Source organism: Vulpes vulpes, chromosome 2 (genome assembly GCF_048418805.1).
Source record: "Vulpes vulpes isolate BD-2025 chromosome 2, VulVul3, whole genome shotgun sequence".
Lineage (NCBI taxonomy): Eukaryota > Metazoa > Chordata > Mammalia > Carnivora > Canidae > Vulpes > Vulpes vulpes.
In genome coordinates this window covers 98,801,429-98,824,235 of record NC_132781.1, presented here as the reverse complement: position 1 = coordinate 98,824,235, position 22,807 = coordinate 98,801,429, and positions in this window count along the sequence as shown.

Below are 22,807 nucleotides of genomic sequence, written 5' to 3'. Positions count from 1 at the left end.
ATTAATTCTTCTTTAAAAATTTGGTAGAGGGCAGCCTGGGTGGCTCAGCGATTCAGTGCTGCCTTTGGCCCAGGGCGTGATCCTGGGGACCCAGGATCAAGTCCCACGTCCAGCTCCCTGCACGGAGTCTGCTTCTCCCTCTGCCTGTGTCTCTGCCTCTCTCTCTCTGTGTCTCTCATGAATAAATAAATAAAATCTTAAATAAATAAATAAATAAATAAATAAATAAATAAATAAATAGTAGAACAATGAGATATCACCTTACACCTGTCAGAATGGCTAAAATTAATAAGACAAGAAACAATAGGTGTTGGTGAGGATGTGGAGAATGGGGAACCCTCTTGCACTGTTGAGGGGAATGCAAACTAGTACAGCCACTCTGGAGAAAGTTTGGAGGTTCCTCAGAAAGTTAAAAATAACACTACCCTATGATTCAGCCATTGCACTGCTAGATATTTACCCAAAGGATACAAAAAGAAATTTGAAGGGGTACATGCACCCCGATGTTTATAGCAGCATTATCAACAACAGCCAAACTATGGAGAGCCCAAATATCCACCAACTGAGGAATGGATAAAGATGATGTGGTATATATATATATATATATATATATATATATATATATATATACAGTGGAATATAACTCAGCCATCAAAAAAAAATGAAATCTTGCCATTTCCAACAATGTGGATGGAGCTAGAGTGTATTATGCTAAGTGAACTAAGTCAGTCAGAGAAAGAAAAATACCATATGATCTCACTTATATGTGGAATTTAAGAGAGAAAGCAGATGAACATATGGAAAGGAGGAAAAGAAAAAAAGGGAATAGGGAAATAAACCATAATAGCTTCCTAATGATGGAAAACAAACTGAGGGTTGATGGAGGGATGTGGGTGGAGGATGGGCTAAATGGGTGGTGGCCATTAAGGAGAGCACTTGTGATGAGCACTGAGTATTATATATAAGTGATGAATCACTGAATTCTATTCCAGAAACCAATATTTCACTGTATGTTAACTAAGTAAAATTCAAATAAAATTTAAAAATTGGTAGAAATCACCAGTGTATCTATCGGGTCCTGAACTTTTGTTTATTGGCAATGTTTTGATTACTGATTTAATTTCATTTCTAGTAATCAGTCTGTTCAGATTTTCTATTTCTTCCTGATTTAGTTTTAGAAGATTAGATGTTTCTAGGAATTTATCCATTTCTTTTATGTTGTTCATTTGTTAGCATATAATTTTCATAATATTCTCTTATAATCCTTTGTCTTTCTCTGGTATTGATTGCTATTTCTCCATCTTCATTTCTGATTTTATTTACTTGAGTCCTCTCTTTCTCTTGATGGATCTGGCTAAAGGTTTGTCAATTTTATTGTTTTTCAAATGAACCAACTCCTGGTTTCACTGATCTTTTCTTCTTTTTCAATCTCCATTTCATTTATTATACATGAGGCTATCTTTATTTTGTAAATGACATGATGCATATAAAAAAGTACAAAAGAATCTACAAACAAATACGTTTGAATATTAGAATATGTAAGAGAATTTATCAAGGTTGCAGGATATAAGGTCAAATAAAAAATCAATTTACTTCTCTATACTAGAAAAAAAGTAGAAAATAAAAATTTTAGAAAAACCATATAAGATAGCACAAAAAAAGTCAAAAAGCAAAAAGCCTAACAAAAGAACCACAATTTCTTAACACTGAAAATGCAGAATATTACTGAAATTACAGATGTTTTTAAGATAGAGTGATAATAATATGTTCACAGATTAGTAAGATACCCATTCTGCCTAAAATGATCTATAAATTCAATTCAAACCCAAGCAAAATTTTAACAAGTATTTGTGAAAATTGACTAGATGATTTTAAATTTTGTTTGGAAATGCAGAGGACTTAAAATAGTAATCTTGAGTAAGAACATAGATGAAAGACTTTAACTACCAGATATCAATACTTACAAATTTACAGTACTTAAAAGTATGGTAATGATGTACAAATAATCAAATATATATGGAATGTAATTGAGATCTAGCAACAAGTATATATGTGTATATATATGTACACAAATACATATATAGTGACAGAGGATACACTACAACTCAGTGGGGAAAAGAATAGTTTTTTTCAATAAATGATGCTGGGTCAAGTAGATATATATTTTAAAAAAGAATCTTGACTCTACTTCATATTGTACACAAAGATTAATTCAAGATAGATCTTAAAACCAAATGTGAAAAATAACAGAACCAGTATACTTATTGAATCATTATATTGCACACCTGAAACTAACATAACACTGTATGCTAATTACACTTGAGTTTTAAAAAAAAGGGAAAAAAGTGTATATGATTCTGTTTACCTAACATTCAAACACTTGTAATATTCATCTATGTTGATAAAGAGAAAAGTGATTATCTTTGGGGGAACACGGCTTGGGAAGGGGTAAGACATCCAGGAGCTAAAAATGTTCTGTAGCTTGATTTGGTAGCAGTTAGCAGTGACATGGTCGTAGACATACATAGAGTTTCCTTGAGCCAGCTTAAGATTTGTGGGCAACTTAGTAAATGCAGGTTATAGCTAAATTGAAAGGAAAGAAATATTTAAAGTACTAAATATATTATTTAAAGGTATGTTAATCACTGAAAAAGCTTTTTCAAAAAAAAAAAGAAAAAGAACCAACTTTCAGGATTGAATTGAGAAAGAAGAATTTTACTTTATATGTTATGCAGTATTGTGAAATTTGCATTTTGTTTAACTGCGGCTTTTTGTGGTACACAAATAATTTTAAAATTTTGTAAAATGGCCTTTTTAATTTTATAACTATTTTACATTATGTTGTATTTATATTATAATTTTATCACATTTCATAATATGTTATACTTTATTAAAAGTTCTCTCTAAGCAGGTGAAGTTATGGATAATGTTTTGCTTTTTCTACTTTTCTATATAATATGACTATATATGCAACTTTTAAAAATCATAGTAAAAATCTTTCTTACAAAAGAAGGGGACTGCCTACTTTGCTAAGTTTAAAAGAAAAAAAAAAGAATTGCCTACTTCACTACCAGAAGAATGGTAGTAGTACACTGTGTTTTTTAACGGTGCAAAGGCATTGCCTAATTTAGATTAATGGTGATTTAGTTCACCTCATTAGTACCTAACAAATCAATAATTTTATTTAGGGTGATTGGATTAAGGGTAGCAATTTGTTCAGCAACCTTCATGGAAGAATTTTGCTTTTTCTTTAAAAAAACAAAGTAGAATTTCTTTCTATTAATTGAATTTTTGGAAAATTAAACTAAAAAAATATTTCACCTTTGGGAAACTTAAGAAAGAAAATCGTCTCGAAATTTGGTAGCATTACCATGGCTGCCTATGCCTGCATATGTATAATTACTGCTTTCCATACAAAATTCATTTTTAATTGTTCACTTTTTATTCTCCTTCATAAAAACTTCAGTGTATTTAGCAGAAGAACCCATGAATTAATGAGATGCATCATTCCCATTTATATACTCTGTCAGTTTTCTATAATATTATGAGTGCAGAAATTACTTTGATTTAACTTGATCTTTTTTTTTCTTTCTTCTTCTTTTTTTTTTTTTTTTTTTTGTCACACACACACAAAGACTATTTGGAAAATCTTTTAGTTGGGTGTTTCTTCAGTGGGCCCCAGGATCACCTTGATAGAATCATCTGAAATGCTCCTTAAACAGGCATATCCCTGGGACGTACCTTGGGACTCCTTGACGAACATTTGAGAAATGAGGCTTTGGGGCTTTCTCCATGAAAATTCTAACCAGGTACACTGAAATGACTCACAGGCCATTCAAGTAGGCTTTGTAGACATGAGAAGAAATTTACAGCTGTTTGGCCTAGGGTCATCTGGAAAAAGTGCATTCCATTTAAAGTTACTCATATTTATTTACTTACTTACTTTTATTATTTTTTTAAAGTAAGCTCTATACCCAGCATGGGGTTTAACTCATGACCCCAAAATCAAGACTTAAGTGCTCTACCAACTGAGCCAGACTGGCACTACCATTCATATTGTTTGTTTTGTTTGTTTGTCTAAAGATTTTATTTGTTTGAGAGAGAGTGCAGTGCACATGGTGTGGTGGAGAGCACAGAGGGCAAGGGAGGTGGAGAAGCAGATTCCGCTGAGCAGGGAGTCCTGTGCAGGCTCCATCCCAGGATCCTGACATCACAACCTGAGGCAAAGGCAGACATCTAATCAACTGAGCCACCTAGGTGCCCCCGTATTCCATTTTTTAAATTTATTTATTTATGATAGTCACACAGAGAGAGAGAGAGAGAGAGGCAGAGACATAGGCAGAGGGAGAAGCAGGCTCCATGCACCGGGAACCCGACGTGGGATTCGATCCTGAGTCTCCAGGATCGCGCCCTGGGCCAAAGGCAGATGCTAAACCGCTGCACCACCCAGGGATTCCCTCCCCCCCCCCCCCCCCCATATTCCATTTTTTAAAAGCACACCAGATTGGTCAAACTAAGCCCATCTGCAGGCCACAGGCTGACTGTCCATGGTAGAAGGTCAGGTTCTAGTTCTACTTGGGGAATCTGTTCAGTATCTTAAATTGTTGGCGATCTAAGCACATCAACTACTATTATGATGGATGGATTTTCCTATTCATACATTTGTCATTAATTGCCACTAATCAGATACCTCATAGTAATTTGATGAGCCATCAAAGTGCAGAAAGAAAATAAAACAAAAAGAAGACAGATCATGGAAATGGAAAAAACTGCAGAGGCCAAAGATAATTTGTTCAAAAGAGAGAAGCATCAGTACTGATGTACTGATCGAAGCCAAATTGGCACCGCAATCTAAAGATTTTCTTGCCTCTGCTAAGGAAACGCGTGCGGTATATTTTGTTTTTTTTTTTATAGAAATTCAGAGTAGACTGTTATAAAAAACTGAAAATAGTAAGCAGTTAGAAGGGCCCAGATGTTTGTTTAGGCTTCTCTGGTCTTCTCGGAGCCCAGCTCGTATTTCAGCATGAGAGCACGAAGCGTCCTTGGCCCCCGGCCAGCGTTTGCATCACACCAAGGCAAGCCTGGATCAGAGTTTGGCCTGACCAACATTTTGTTAACTTATAATTCATCTAGAGACATTAATTGAAACAGGGTGATTAAAACTTTTTTAATTAGCAGAGTTCAGGATGAGTAACTCAGCATTTCTGTGCTTTTCCAGTGTGCCTAAATATCTATTGGATGCTAACCATCTGATCTGTTAAATTTCCACCCTTCATTTTAGCTTATTGATGGTATTAGCTAAATTTAAGGAAAAAATCTTCAGACACTAGCACACAGGTTCTCTCATGTGGTAACTTTAGACTGCAAACTCTAACCTGAATTATAATCATACTTTTTAATCCCTAGTGGGACATTTAAAATATATGTGGTATTTCATGGCACTTGAAACAAAAAAAAAAGTATTTAGGATTCAATTTATTTCAGAATATAATTTGCTCTCATTATGACTATCGTCTACCTCAATTAATTATGTATACTTAACAGCTATACCAATAATCATACATTATATAACCTCATATTACAGCATAGTACATATATTTAATGTGCCAAAATTTTGTTCTTGTGCTCTGGGGGCAATGATCAAAGAGTTACAGACTTAAAAATCAAATCAAATCAAATTAAAGGGAATTGTGAATTCCAATTCCTGACTCTCTTCCCTTTTGGTTCCAAGGCCACCCAAACAACTGTCCACTTTTGTCAAAGCAGGGAGGAGCACCCAAATACAGCTGATGCCTTGAGTTCTAGGGCAGAAATTCCAAGTTTGGAACATCACTGTGTACAGAGTTAGGACTTCAAAGTTGTGAAAAAGGCTTGTTTCTATGGTGGGCCAGGAATAGAGACAATAGATCCCATCATGCCAGGGGTGAGGGGCACCAGCTGTCTTGAATAGACACCTCTCTTCTAACATTGGCCAGTAAAACTCAGTGCTCCACCTAGTGAGAGATTTTATATCTAAAGATATGAATTAGGGGCACCTGGTGGCTCAGTGGTTGAGCACTGGCCTTTGGCTCAGGGCATGATCCCCAGGGTCCTAGGATCAAGTCCTACATCAGGCTCCCCGCAGGGAGCCTGCTTCTCCCTCTGCCTGTGTCTCTGCCTCTCTCTCTCTGTGTGTCTCTCATGAATAAATAAATAAAATCTTTAAAAATTAATTAATTAATTACTTAAAAAATAAAGATATGTATCAGCCAAAAAGACTATCAGCCATTTAGGAAGATGCTATAACTTAAAGGAGGCATGCTACCAAATAATCAAAGTGCTTAGTGCCTCAGAAGCAAACTTAAGGGATTTACGATACTTTATCTGATGCTCCAAGAACTCCCGATTTCTCTCCCCACAAAAGACAAAAAACAAAAACAAAAACAAAATACGCAAACAAAACAATTACCTCCTACTTCTTCCCTAGTCTCCTCCAACCATAGCACCACCATCCACCTAACTTATGAAGTTATACAGAAGGCTGTGTCTGGCTTATTTTACTTAGCATCATGTTTTCAAGGCTCATCCATGTTTTGGTCTGTATTAGACTTTTATTCTTTCTTGTGGCTGACTGATATTTCATTGTACATACATACCACATTTTGTTTATCCATTTATTTATTGCTGGACACTTGTCTTGTTTCTGCCCTTGACTATTGTGAATAATTCTACTGTGAACATTGGTGCACAAATAGCTCTTTGAGTACTTGCTTTCAGTTCTTTTGGGTATATACCCGGGAATGACATTACCAGACTAAATGGTATTTCATGTTTAATTTTCTTTTTGAGGAACCACCAAACTATTTTCCACACCAGCTGTACTATTTACATCCTCATCAGCCATGTATGATGATTCCAATTTCTCCACATCCTCACCTGCACTTTCCTCAAGTAGAAGTAAAATCAAATTTTAAAATTATCTATGAGAAGAAAGGGAAAAGGATGGTGAATATATCTGTGGATCTACACTGTTTTGTATTTTTGACTTTGTAACCATGTGAATATATAATTTCAAAACAAAAATTAGAACAAGAAATCCCCCAAAACAAAAAGCAAAATAAAGAAATGATCTTGACTGGTTTTTACATTTTTTTTTATTTAAATTCAATTTAGGAAAAAAATAAATTCAATTTAGGTAATAATTACTGTATTATTAGTTTCAGGGGTAGAATTTAGTGACTCATCAGTTGCATACAACACCCAGTGCTTATTACTTCAAGTGCCCTCTTAATGCCCATCACCCAAATTATTCTGTCCCCCCACCCACCTCCCCTCCAGCAACCCTGTTTGTTTCCTACAATTAAGAGTCTCTTATGGTTTTTCCCACCCTGTTTTCATCTTATTTGATTTTTCCTTCCCTTCCCCTATGTTCATCTGTTTTATTTCTTAAATTCTGCATATGAGTGAAATCATACAGTATTTGTCTTTCTCTGACTTATTTCACTTAGCATAATAGCCTCTAGTTCCATCCACGTTATTGCAAATGGCAAGAGTTCATTCTTTTAGATGGCTGAGTAATATTCCATTGTATATATACACCACATCTTTTTTTTAATCCATTCATCTGTCAGTGGACATCTGGGCTCTTCCTATATTTTGGCTATTGTGGATATTGCTGCTATAAACATCAGGGTGGTGCATATATCCCTTCGAATCACTCTGTTTGAATCCTTTGGTTAAATACCTAGTAGTACAATTGCTGGGTCTTGGGTAGTTCTATTTTTAACTTTTTGAGGAACCTGCACACTGGTTTCCAGAATGGCTGTACCAGTTTGCATTCCACCAACAGTGTGGGGAAGGTTCCCCTTTCTCTGCATCCTCACCAACATCTGTTGTTTCCTGAGTTGTTAATTTTAGCCATTCTGGCCAGTGTGAAGTGGTATCTCATTGTGGTTTTGATTTGTATTTCCCTGATGCCGAGTGATGTTGAGCATTTTTTCATGTGTCTATTGGTCATTTGTATGTCTTCCTTGGGAGAAATGTCTATTCGTGTCTTCTGCCCATTCCTTGACTGGATTATTTGTTTTTGGGATGTGTTTGATAAGTTCTTTATAGATTTTGAATGCCAGCCCTTTATACGATAAATCACATACAAATATCTTCTCCCATTCCATAGGTTGCCTTTTACTTTAGTTCCCTGTTTCCTTTGCTGTGTAAAAGCTTTTTATCCTGATGAAGTCCCAATAGTTCATTTTTGCTTTTGTTTCCTTTGCTTTTGGAGATATGTCTAGAAAGAATTTGCTGCAGCCGAGGTCAAAGAGGTTGCTGCCTGTGTTCTCCTCTATAATTTTGATGAATTCCTGTCTCACATTTAGGTCTTTCATCTGTTTTGAGTTTATTTTTGTGTATGGCGTAAGAAAGTGGTCCAATTTCATTCTTCTGCATGGCAATGTCCAGTTTTCCCAACACCATTTGTTGAAGAGACTTTTTTCCATTAGATATTCTTTCTAGCTTTGTCAAAGATTAGTTGACTATATAATTGTGGATTATTTCTAAACTCTATTCTGTTCCACTGATCTATGTGTCTCTTTTGCACCAGTACCATACTGTCTGGATGAGTCCAGCTTTGTAATACGGTTCATGTCTGGAATTGTGATGCTTCAATTTTTTTTCAAGTTTGCTTTGGCTATTCTGGGTCTTTTTTGGTTCCATACAAATTTTAGGATTATTTATTTGTTCCAGCTCTGTGAAAAATGCTGATGTTTTTTGATAGGGATTACATTGAGTGTATAGATTGCTTTGGGTAGCATAAACATTATAACAATATTTGTTCTTCCAATCCATGAGCATGGAATATTTTTCCATTTCGTTGTGTCTTCCTCAAATATCTTTCATAAGTGTTCTGTAGTTTTCAGAGTACAGATCCTTTGCCTCTTTGGTTAGCTTTATTCCTAGGTATCTTATGGTTTTTGGTGCGATTGTAAATGGGATTGATTCCTTGATTGTTCTTTCTTCTCCTTCATTGTCAGCTGTATAGAGATGCTGCTGACATCTGTGCATTGATTTTATATCCTGTGACTTTGCTGAATTCCTGTATCAGTTTTAGCAATTTTTTGGTGGAGTCTTTTGGGTTTTCTTTTTTTAAATATCTTTTAAAGATTTTATTTATTTATTCAAGAGAGACACAGAGAGAGAGAGAGAGAGAGAGAGAGAGAGAGGCAGAGACACAGGCAGAGACACAGGCAGAGGGAGAAGCAGGCTCTACACAGGGAGCCCGATGCAGGACTCGATCCTGGGACTCCAGGATCACATCCTGGGCAGAAGGCAGGCGCTAAACTGCTGAGCCACCCAGGGATCCCCTTGGATTTTCTACATAAAGTACCATGTCATCTGCAAAGAGTCAAAGTTTGACTTCGTCTTTGCTGATTTTGATGTCTTTTATTTCTTTTTGTTATCTGATTGCTGAAGCTAGGACTTCTAGTACTATGTTAAGCAGTGATGAGAGTGAACATCCCTGTTGTATTTTTTGACCTTAGGGAAAAAAAGTCTCAGTTTTTTCCCATTGAGGATGATATTTGCTGAAGGTCTTTCATATATGACTTTTATGATATTGAGGTATGTTCCCCTCTATCCCTACACTGCAGAGAGTTTTTATCAAGAAATAATGCTGTATTTTGTCAAATGTTTTTTCTGCGTCTATTGAGAAGATCATATGGCTCTTGTCCCTTCTTTTATTAATGTAGTGTATCACACGGATTGATTTGCAAATGTCGAACCACCCCTCCAGCCCAGGAATAAATCCCACTTGGTCATGGTGAATAATCCTTTTAATGTACTATTGGATCCTATTAGCTAGTATCTTGGTGAGAATTTTTGCATCCATGTTCACCAGGGATAATTGATCTGTAATTCTCCTTTTTGGTGTAGTCTTTGTCTGATTTTGAATTAAGATAATGCTGGCCTCATAGGATGAGTTTGGAAGTTTTCCTTCCATTTCAGTTTTTTAGGAACAGTTTCAGAAAAATAGGTATTAATTCTTCTTTAAATGTTTGGTAGAGTTTTTCTTGGAAACCATCCAGCCCTGGACTCTTGTTTGTTGGGAGATTTTGGATTACTGCTTCAGTTTCTTTGCTGGTTATGGATCTGTTCAGGTTTTCTATTTCTCCCTGTTTTAATTTTGGTAGTTTATATATTTCTAGAAATTTATCCATTTCTTCCAGATTGCTTAATTTGTTGGCATACAATTGCTCATAATATTCTCTTATAATTGTTTTTCTTTGGTGTTTGTTGTGATCTCTCCTCATTCATTAATGATTTTATTTATTTGAGTCTTTCTTTTTTCTTTTTGATAAGTCTGGCTAGGAGTTTATCAATCTTCTTCTTTCAAAGAATCAGCTCCTAATTTTGTTGATCTGCTCTACTGTTTTTTTTTTTAATTTTTATATCATTGATGTCTACTCTAGTATTTATTATTTTTCTTCTCCTGCTGGATTTAGGCTTTATTTGCTTTTCTTTTTTGCAGCTCCTTTAGGTAGAAAGTTAGGTCATGTATTTTAAATGTTTCTTGTTTCTTGAGAAAGGCCTGTATTGCTATATACTTCACTCTTAAGAATGCTGGTGCTACATCCCAAAGGTTCTGAACTGTCATGTTTTCATTTTCACTTACTTCCATGTATTTTTAAAATTCTTGTAATTTTCTGGTTGACCCATCCATTCTTAGCAGTATACTCTTTAACCTCCATGTATTTGTGGTCCTTCCAAATTTTTTCTGATGATTGACTTCAAGTTTTATAGCATTGTGGTCTGAAAATATATATGGTATGATTGCAGTCTTTTTGTACCAGTTGAGACCTGATTTGTGACCCAGTATGTGATCTGTTCTGGATAATGTTCCATGTGCACTCAAGCAGAATGTGTGTTCTGCTGGTTTAGGATGAAATGCTCTGAATATATCTGTGAAGTCCATCTGGTCCAGTGTGTCATTCAAAGCCCTTGCTTCCTTATTGATCTTCTGCTTAGGTTATCTGTCCATTGCAGTGAGTGGGGTGTTAAAGTCTCCTACTATTATTGTATTATTTACAATTGTTAGATCTTCTTGTTGGATAAATCCTTTTATTGTGATATAGTGTCCTTCATCTCTTATTACAATCTTTGGTTTGAAATCTAGTTTGTGGGGATCCTTGGGTGGCTCAGAGGTTTAGCGCCTGCCTTCGTTCAACCCACGGCGTGATCCTGGAGTCCCAGGATTGAGTCCCACGTCAGACTCCCTGTATGGAGCCTGCTTCTCCCTCTGTCTGTGTCTCTGCCTCTCTCTGTGTGTCTCTTTCTCTCTGCCTCTCATGAATAAATAAATGAAATCTTAAAAAAAAAAAAGAAATCTAGTTTGTCTGATGTAACCAATAGTCTGATGGCTACTCCAGCTTTCTTTTGATGTCCACTAGCATGATAAAAAATTCTCCACCCCTCACTTTCAATCTGGAAGTGTATTTGAGTCTAAAATGAGTCTCTTTTAAATATCATAGCAGTGGGTCTTGATTTTTTAATCTATTCTGATACCTTACATTTTGTGATTAGAACATTTAGTCCATTGGCATTCAGAGTAACTACCAAAAGATACGAATTTAGTGCCATTGTACTAAACACCTGTAAAGTCACTGTTCCTGTAGATTGTCTCTTTTCCTTTCTGGTCTTGGTTGCCTTGGGGCTCTCTCTCTGCTCAAAGGACTCCCCTTTTATTTTTTGCATGGCTCATTTAGTATTAAATTCCTTTAGTTTTTGTTTTTCCTAGAAATTCTTCCTCTCTCCTTCTATTCTGAATGACAGCCTTGCAGGATAAAGTATTTTTGGCTGCATATTTTTCCCATTTAGCACATTGAATATATCATGCCAGTCCTTCTGGCCTGCAGGTCTCTGTGGACTGGTCTGCTGCCAGCCTTATGTAGCTACCCTTGTAGGTTAAGGACCTCTCATTCCAAGCTGCTTTCATGATTTTCTTTTTACCTTTGGGATTTGCAAATTTCACTATTCTATGTCAAGGTGTTGACCTATTTGTATAAGGTTTGAAGGGAGTTCTCTGTGCCTCCTGAACTTGAACACCTGTTTCCTTTCCTAGATTAGGGAAGTTCCCAGCTATAATTTGTTCAAATAAACCTTCTGCCCCTTTCTCTGCTCCTCATCTTCTGGGACCCCTATTAAATGGATATTATTTTGCTTTATGGAATCGCTGAGTTCCCTAAATCTCCCTTCATGGTCTAATAATTTTCTTTCTCTCTTCTTTTCAGCTTTCTTATTTTCCATCATTTTATCTTCTATGTCACTGATTCAATCTTCCGCTTCATCCATCCTCATTTTTATAGCCTCCACTTGGAACTGAATCTTAGTAATAGCATTTTTAATTTAAGCTTGACTAGACTTTAGTTCTTTTATTTCTACAGTAAGGGATTCCCTAGTGTCTCCTATGCTTTTTCTTTCAAACCCAGCTAGTATCTTTATAATCATTGTTTTAAATTCTAGTCCAGACATCTTAACTTATATCCATATTGATCAAATCCCTGGCAGTGTGTACTATATACTTCCTGTTCTTTCTTTTGGAGTGAATTTCTCCATCTTGTCATTTTGTCCAGAAAAGAAAGGAAGAAAGAGAAACAACAACAACAATAATGGGAAAAAAACAAAAGAAAACAAAAACAAAACAACAACAACAAAAGAAACTAAGTTCTGGATGTGTTTTGATTTGCTTGTTGAAAGAAAGTAGATTCCAAAATAAGAAAGTAAAACTTTCTTATATATATATATATATATATATATATATATATATATATAACAATAGTATGAAGAAAACAAAAAACTAAAAATAAACATATATATAATATATACATAAAAGTAAAAATTTAAAAAGAATTGAAAAATAAGAAAACTGAAAAAATAATACCAAAAGACTAAGGAATTAAAAAAAAAACAAAGAATGTTATATACTGTTTTCTCCAAGAGCTAAAACTTTGCAGCCCTCTATGATCAGTAAACTTGGTGCAAGCCAGCTGTTTCTACTGGTCTTCCAGGGGAGGGGCCTGTTGTGCTGATTCTCAGGTGGACTCGCTCTACTACAAATGTGCCTCCTTTGAGCAGAGGCAGGGCTCAGTGTAAATGGCTCCAGATCCCACTATGTGGCGCTGTTTTGCTCCATGAAGGCTTTCAGCATCAATGGACAGGATGACTATGGCAGCACCCTATTCTCTAGCCCTAGAGCTGAGAGTTTGCACCCCCGCCCCCCACCACTCTTTAGTGAACCCTTACAGAAAAGCAGCCACTTACTCTTGTCTCTCTGGTTTCCATCAAAACTCTGTTCACCTGGCCTGTGACTGAAAGCTTTTATCTCAGGCACATGACTGAGTTTCAAAACTCTAAATTTTATAGACTCCTGGGGTGTGGTCTTGAGCTAATCCTCCACACCTCTGGTCTTTTGCTGGACCCCCCCCCCCAAAGGAAAGCGGTGGCACAACTGTGCAGTGGTTTGCAATTTATGGCAATGTAGAGCAGAAAGCCAGTACCTGGACCTTTTGCTCTCAACAGGCTTCCCTGCTCCTTTACCTGGGAACTCTGCTGCACTCAGGCACTCCTGTGCTTCTTGTGACCCCAGAGATCCTGAGACCATACTGTCACACCTGGGATTCTGTCCCCCTTTGCCACCTGAGCACTTTTAAGCCAGAGACTGTAGCAGACTTCTAAAAGTTCTGATTTTGTGCTCTGCTTCCTATAATACTTTGCAGAAGCCTCCTTAAGCAAGCTCCCCCTCCTCTGCCATATCCTCAGATATATCACTCTGGATTCAAGTCTCTGCATCTCCTACCTTCCAAAAAGGTGGGTAGGTCACTTTTCTATTTGTAGAATTGTATCATTTCGTTTCTCAGGTGTTCATAATGATTTGATAACTGTATAGCTGTATTTGAGGAACCAAACTTAGAGTTGCTACTTGAATTAATTCAAGTGCATCTCTTATGAGCTATCACCAAACCACAAAAAAATATTAAGAAATTGTTAAACTGCTTTAGAAATATTGCTGGTGGTAGTGTTAGTTATTGATATTTGAGATTGTTGGATGAATGAATTGTGAGATAAAGCAAATAATTAATTATGTTGATATAAGGGAAATGGAATTAGTTGGTCATGAGAGAATGGGAATACAAATCAAAGACTTTAAAATCCTACAGTTTTGTATTTGAAGTATGAATATAAACCATAGTGTATGGAAGTTTCTCTTATAAAATGAATTTCTTAGTTCTGTCCCCTAAAAGGCACTGGAAAACACATGCAACTGAGTTATAATGAGTACTGCTAGAATCCTAGCCTCAACCATTCCCACTAAAGGGAACAAGAGTAACTTGGACAAATGGCTGATTCTAGTTCTGGAGCAGGCAATGGATCTGGAATCCCTTATCACATCAGAAAGTAAGGAAATTATCAAAGACACTAAGGCCATGATGAAAGACTCTAGCCACAGCCTTAGGGACATAGAACTGGAAAAGTCTGACTGGAAAAGGCTGTGAATAGCCAAAAGTGAAATAATTCTTGTGTCAATAAAAATAAGAGTGGTAATAAAATTTTAAAACATCAATGAATTATTCAAATTCCTGAGTCTATTATGAAATTTAAGAAACATCGTGGTGTACTTTTGGAAGATGCTAAAGAGCCAACTCATTATTCTAAAAACTGATAAATAAAAGCAAACTGATAATATCATGCATTCATTGTGCCTTACCTATACAAATTTACCTTAGCATATTAGTTTGCTATGACTTTCATAACAAAGTACCACTACTGTGTACTTCGGCTTAAACAACAGAAATTTATTTCTCATGATTCTGGAGGCTGAACATACAAGATCAAAGTATCATTTCTTCCAAGCTCTTTCCTTGGCTTGTAAATGACTACTTCTCACTGTGTCCTCACATGGTTTTTCCTCTGTGTACCTACATCCCTGGAGTTTCTCTGTGTATCCAAATTTCCTCTTCTGATAAGGACACCGGTCAGATTGGGTTAGCGCCAACCTTAACAGCCTCCTTTTAATTTAATCACCTCTTTAGGGACCCTGACTCCAAATACAGTCATGTTCTGAGGTATTAGGGGTTAAGACTTGTATGAATTTGGAGAAGGGGACACAACTCAGCCCATAACACTTAAGGTAACCAAGCAACTGAGAAGTATTTCTTTACAGAAAAATTCCAGTTAATAAACAAGGAGGGTATAATAGAATTAAATATAATTTTTCTGCATTCTATAATGAATTAATGTACTTAAACAATGGCTGCTAAACTACAAGGCAGAAGACCAGACTTTATGTATCTCTTGATGGAATATTCTTGTCAAAAAAAAAAAAATCAAACCTAAATGTGAAGGCTCTATCTCCAACTACCGATCTATAGGAGTACTGGCAAATGAGGAGGAACATGTTAAACACCACCACCAAGGATGAAATCCACAAAATCTATACTACAGGAAATACTATAGGCCAAGCAACCCAGTTTCTTCAATAAGTAGATTGCAAAGAGAAAAAAAAAAACGAGATGTGTAAACATTACAGGGACTGTAAAGACCTGTGAAGCTGTTATGATATATGAATCTTTTGGGTGTTCTGATTTGAACTAACACTAAAAAATAACTATGAGACAATTGGGAATCCTGGATACTGACTGGATATTTGTTTATATTAAGGAAATACTATTAATTTTTAAGTGTGATAGTTAAAAGAAGCCTTACCTTTTTTTTCTCAAGATTTTATTTATTCATGAGAGACACAGAGAGAGAGGCAGAGGCAGAAGCAGGCTCCATGCAAGGAGCCGATGCGGGACTTGATCCCAGGATCCCGGGATCATGCCCTAAGCCGAAGGCAGACGCTCAACCACTGAGCAACTCAGGCATCCTCAGAAGCCTTACCTTTTAAGAACACATGCTGAAATACTTAAGAATGAAATGATGTCTTGATTTCATTTCAAAGTATTTCAGAGGAGTGTAATTGTAAGTATGAATAAAATAAGATTGGCCATGTGTGGGGATAATTATTAAAGTTGGTTGATGGGTATATGAAGGTTCTTTTTACCATCCTCTCTAGTTTTGTGTATGTTTGAAATTCTCCTCAATAAAACTTAAAAAAATCAACTCCAAATGAGTTCCTATTACATTTGGAATAAAAGTCCTAATTCCTTACTTGAGCCCCCTAAACCTTTTGAAAACGAATTCTATGACCAATCTCGAACAATTTGACTATTATACATGCAGTTCCTTCTGCCAAGAGTGCTTCACCCACAGGTCTCTTTAAGGCTTCTTTGATTCTGGTCTCTGCCCAAACATGAACCTTTATAAGGAGATCTTCTCAGAGCTGTCTTGCCTATACACACCCATCCACTCACCCTGTCACTTCTTATCATCTAGACATCCTATGAACCTATTTTTCTCACATTTATTTTATCTCTCTCACTATACTTATATGTAGCTTGTACTATACTTATGCATGGTGGTTCTGTAGAGCCTGAAGCCGTGTCTGACATATAGTGAGTGCTCAATATTGAATGAATATTTAATTGAAGATGTTGCCTACCAACCTTTTTTTTTTAATCAATGGAAATTTGATAAAGACCTGAAACCAGTGTTATGAATCATCTTAGCAAAACTAAGGTGGTACTTTATGCATTCATTTGTTTAGTGGAGAGTGTTGGATGAGGGTGACCCGGCCAGAGATAGAGACTGGAGAAATTATTTTTTTCTAAGATTTTATTTATTTATTCATGAGGACACACAGAGAGAGAGAGGCAGAGACACAGGCAGAGGGAGAAGCAGGCTCCATGCAGGGAGCCCGCTGTGGGACTCAATCCTGGGTCTCCAGGATGAGGCCCTGGACTAAAGGCGGCACTAAACCACTGAGCCACCCAGGCTGCCTGAGACTGGAGGAATTAAAGTGTTCTACAGCCTTGTCTCAGTGCAGAAAGGGAATGGGAAAAATCGGCTTCTAGGTGGAGGAAGGAATAAGTATTTGATTTTGTCATATTTATAAAGAAATAATAGTTTAAATATGACAATTAAAAATAGTGAGATAGAACTTTGTATGTAAGCCTCTAAGAAAAAAAAACATAGTAAAAATAATACCACTAAATACAGGAGTATAGATATTCTAAATTCCCAAGAAGGTTAAAAAAATATAAAGGAACATGATCAGTTTCAATAAGAGTAAAGTGAGGGGAAAAAGGAGTTTAAAGAAACTATGATAAATAGTAAGCATGAAATAAGATAAATTGAATTTTAAAATCTCAATAAATATGAATGAATCGAACTTCCTAATCAGAAGACTCTTATGGTTGTTTTTGTAAAAGGTTAGTCATAGATTGTGTATAGATATGACAAGAAAAGGTCGAAATAAAAATTAAATGTATAAGGTTTAAGGCTACTGTGCACATGTTTTAGCAATCTGCCATTGTTTTCAAACATGCAAACACACATCCAAACAACTAGGAAAAATAAAATCGTGGCTTCCAGCCTGTTGGAAAAAGATGGAACTACTTGACATGCCTATAGTGTTTGTGGTTCTGAGTGCACCCCCTGCCTCAAGGACTTTGCACGCAGGTGGTTCTTACTTCCTAGAACAGCCCCTCTGTTCTCCCTCCTTCTGCTTTGTTGGTTCCCATTGGACCTTCCGTTTAGGAGTTCCCATTCCATGAAGATTTCCCAGCTTTCTAAGTGTAGAGGCCCTCTCATAGATTCCATAACATCTTGTATTTACCATCACAATGGTATTTATGAGATGGACTCATAATTGCCTATTTGTCTCTCTCCTTCCAGAATTCCTTGAAGATTGGAATGTATTTTCACTTGTGTAAGACCAGCACCCAACCAATTGGTAGATAAATGCTGGTTAATTAAGAAATATTTGTTGGTAGGTGAATACAATTCTTTGCTCTCATCTGTGACTTTTAAAAAATCATTAATGCAGTTGTGTCCTAGAAGAGTCTAGGAGATACCTTGAAGTTTAACTAGTACAACCTCCTACTTAAGGGCTTCTGTTCCCTGCATCATCTATACCAGGTGGCTATTTAGCCTCTTTTTTGAGCCTCTAATGAGAATCTCATTTCTATGAAAATAGAATTTTTAAATCTTTGAGTTGCTCTAACTAAAAATAATGCTTCACAGTTTACATTACCTGCTTTTACCAGCCTTTTAAAGACACTGGGTGTCCTTAATCTTCTTCTTCAGTCTTTTATTCTGGGTGTTTTCCTCCTCTGCCATACATATTTATGTTGATGATTTAGGTAAATAATGTTAAGTAGATCAGGAAGAAAAAGAAAAACAAGACATGAAAGTAATCTTAAGGGTAGCAATAATAGCACTTTAATTTGAATTTTTTCTAATAAAGGCTGTAATTTATAATGGCGAATATAAATTATAGAGCTTCTGGCTTCAGAAAAGATGTAGTAAGCACACTCCACCCAGTCTTTCCTTGAATGCAGTTATGATACCTGGAAAGAATGCGTGAAACTGCTATTTGGGCACTTTGAAAAGTAAATAGTAGCAGGTAAATTAGAGAAGGCCAGAATTTAAAATAACACTGAGTTGTCAGTGGGTTTACCATTTTTCTCCCTGCAGAGTCTGTTGGCCTGCACTTAAGGCAGCCTGAAACCTAGACTGGATATTGGTGCAGAACAGGTGTTCCTGTTCCCAGATGACTTGATTGTTTAAGTAGAAAATTCTAATTTATTTACAGAAAAACCTCCTAGAAGTTATAAGAGAGTTTAACAAAGTTGCCAGATACACAAAGTCAAAAGATAAAAATCAATCGTGTCTACATATTGACAATGTGTAATTGGAATTTGAAAATTTTAAAAACATAAAATTTACAAGAGCTCAAAAAAATTACTTAGGTATTAATCTAACAAAACATGTACAGAATCTCTATGCTGAAATATACAAAACAACAAAGAAATAAAAGATGATCCAAATAAGTGGAGAGCTATACTGTATTAATGGATTGGAAGACACTGTATAGTAATGTCAATTTTATTTAACACAATTCCAACCAAAGCCCAACAAGATTTTTTGTAGATACACATAAACTGATCCTAAAATTTATATGGAAATCCAAAGAAACTAGAATAGCTGAAACAGTTTTGGAAAAAAGACTACAGTCAGAAGAATCACACTAGAACGCATAGGTCAATGGAACAGAGTAGAGCAGAAACATACCCACATAAATACACTCATTTGATTTTTGACAAAGGTACAATGGTAATTTTATGGGGAAAAGGCTAGACTTTTCAACAAACAGTGTCGAAACTGCCTAAATTCTAGAATATTTACCTGGAATGTTTCTCATACTTCAAACTCTGGTTAAGACTTTGAGCTACAAGTCCAATGAATAAAAGGAGCAAGGTTCCTTCCTTGGTTCCACTTCAAGTAATATTATTTGACTGGATATGAGTTTGAGGAGTAGCCAGAGTTAAAGCTGAATTCTAGGTTTCTTGATAAAAATTTCAGGATTCTTTAACTTTCATGATATAGGTTTGAGATTGTTAGGGAATGAGCAACCAAAAGGAAGACTGCATCCTTATATGGAGAACTGACCACAGCTGCCTCATTCTTAATAGGTCGTAGATTTCAGTAATAGCTAGGCTACAGATTTTTTGCATATTCATGCAATTTATATTAATATGAAAAAATAACTTCAACCTAAATATTTTTAACTTTTTAAAAAGATTTTATTTATTTATTCGAGAGAGAGAGAGAGAGTGAGAGACAAGCAGAGGGAGAAGCAGGCTCCATGCAGGGAGCCCGATGTGGGATTCGATTCCAGGTCTCCAGGATCACGCCCTGGGCTGAAGGTGGCGCTAAACCATTCAGCCACCTGGGCTCCCCCCAAATTTTAACTTTAAAAACATTAATGTGCAACTCCCACCCATGACAAAAAATTTGGTAAACTAGGGGTAAAGGGGAACTTCTTCATCTTGATAAAGAATATCTACAAGAAACCTACAGTAAATACTATACGTAATGGTGAGAGCCTTGAAGCTTTCCAGCTAAAATCAGGAACAAGGTAAAGATGTCCCTTCTTACCACTACTGCAAGTCCTTACTGATCAAACAAGACCAAAAAAAAAAAAAAAAAAAAAGGAAATAAAAGGTATAAAGATTGGGAAAGAAGACATAAAACTATCTATTTTCAGATGACATTCATGTCTACAAAGAAAATTCCAAAAAATCAGCCAAAAACCTCCTAGAACTAATGAGCAATTAGAGGAAGGTTGCAGGATACAAGGTTATTATACAAAAAAGTCAGACGCATACATACACACACACCAACAAGAAGGAAGTGGACTTTGAAATTAAAAACACAATTCTAGGGATCCCTGGGTGGTGCAGCGGTTTGGCGCCTGCCTTTGGCCCAGGGCGCGATCCTGGAGACCCGGGATCGAATCCCACGTCGGGCTCCCGGTGCATGGAGCCTGCTTCTCTCTCTGCCTGTGTCTCTGCCTCTCTCTTTTTCTCTCTGTGACTATCATAAATAAATAAAAATTAAAAAAAAACACAATTCTATTCAACAAATGGTGTTGGGGAAACTGGACATCACTATGCAGAAGAATGAAATTGGACCACTTTCTTACACCATACACAAAAATAAACTCAAAATGGATGAAAGACCTAAATGTGCGACAGGAATACATCAAAGTCCTAGAGAAGAACACAGACAGAAACCTCTTTGACCTCGGCTGCAACAACTCCCACTAGACACATCTCCAGAGGCAAGGGAAACAAAAGCAAAAATGAACTATTGGGACTTCATCAGGATAAAAAGCTTCTGCATAGCAAAGGAAACAACCAGCAAAACTAAAAGGCAGCCTACAGAATAGGAGAAGATATTTTCAAAGGACAGATATGATAAAGGGTTAATATACAAAATCTATAAAGAACTTATCAAACTCAACACCTAAAAAACAAATAATCCAGTCAAGAAATGGACAGAAGATGGGACACCTGGGTGGCTCAGCAGTTGAGCGTCTGCCTTTGGCCCAGGGTGTGATCCTGGAGTCCCAGGATCAAGTCCCACATCAGGCTCCCTGCATGGAGTCTGCTTCTCTCTCTGCCTATGTCTCTGCTTCTCTCTGTATGTCTCTCATGAATAAATAAATTAAAAAAAGAAATGGGCAGAAGACAGGAATAGACATTTTTTTCCTAGGAAGACATTCAGAGGACATTCAGAAGACATTCATGAATGTCTTGTAGACATTCATGACATTCTGTTTCATGTCAACAGACATGAAAGATGCTCAACATCACTTATCATTAGGGAAATACAAATCAAAACCATGATAAGATACCACCTCACACCTGTCAGAATGGCTAAAATTAATAACAAGAAATAACAGGCATTGGTGAGGATGTGGACAAAGGGGAACCCTCTTGCACTGCTGATGAGAATGCGAACTGATGCAGCCACTCTGGAAACTAGTGTGGAGATACCTCAAAAAGTTAAAAATAGAGCTACCCTATGATCCGGCAGTTGCACGACGACAATTTACCCAAAGGATACAAAAAGACAATTTGAACGGGTACATGCACCTCAATATTTATAGCAGCATTACCAACAATAGCCAAACTATGAAGAGAGCCAAATATCCATCAACTGAGAAATGGGTAAAGAAGATGTGATACACACACACACACACACACACACACACACACACACACTGGTATATCACTCAGCCATCAAAAAATGAAATCTTGCCATTTCCAACAATGTGGATGGAGCTAGAGTGTATTATGCTAAGTAAAATAAGTCAGAGAAAGACAAATATCATATGATCTCACTTGTATATAAACTTAAGAAAGAAAATAGATGAACATATGGGAAAGGAGGAAAAGAAAAAAAAGAGAGAGGGAAACAAACTATAAGAGACTTCTAGTGATAGGGAACAAACTGAGGTTGATGGAGGGAGTTGGGTGGGGGATGGGTTAATAGAGGTTGGGTACTAAGGAGGGTACTTGCTGGATGAGCACTGGGTATTTTATGTAAGTGATGAATCACTGAATTCTACTCCAGAAATCAATATTGCACTATATGTGAACTAAAATTTTTTTAAAACATAATTTATATTAGCATCCAAAATTAATGAAATACCTAGATATAAATTTAACAAAATGTGCACAAGATCTATGTGAGGAGAACTATAAAACTCTGATGGTTGAAATCAAAGAACTAAATAAATGGAGAGATATTCCATGTTGATGGATAGGAAGACTCATATTATCAAGATGTGAGTGCTTCCCAACTTGACCTATAGATTCAGTGCAATAAAAATCCCAGCAAGTTATTTTATAGATATCAACAAACAAATTCTAAAGTATATAATGGAGAGACAAAAGACCCAAAATAGCCAACACCATATTGAAAGAGAAGATTAAAGTTGGAGGATTGACACTATTTGATTTCAAGACTTATTCTAAAGGTACAGTGGTATAAATAGTGTGGTATTGGGGAAAGTGTAGACAAATAATAGATCAATGGAACAGAAAATAGAGCTCAGAAATAAACTCACATATAGTCAAATGGCATTTGATAAAGGAACAAAGCAATTCAACAGAGCAAAGATAGTTCCTTTAAAAATGATGCTGAGACAACCACACATCCATATGCAAAAAAATATGAATCTAGACACTGAACTTAAACTTTTCACAGAAAATTAACTCAAAATGGCTCATAGGCCTAAATTTAAAATGTGAAAGTGTACAACTTCTAGAAAATAACATAGGGAGAAAATTTAGATGACATTTTTAGGTACACCAAAGGCATTTAC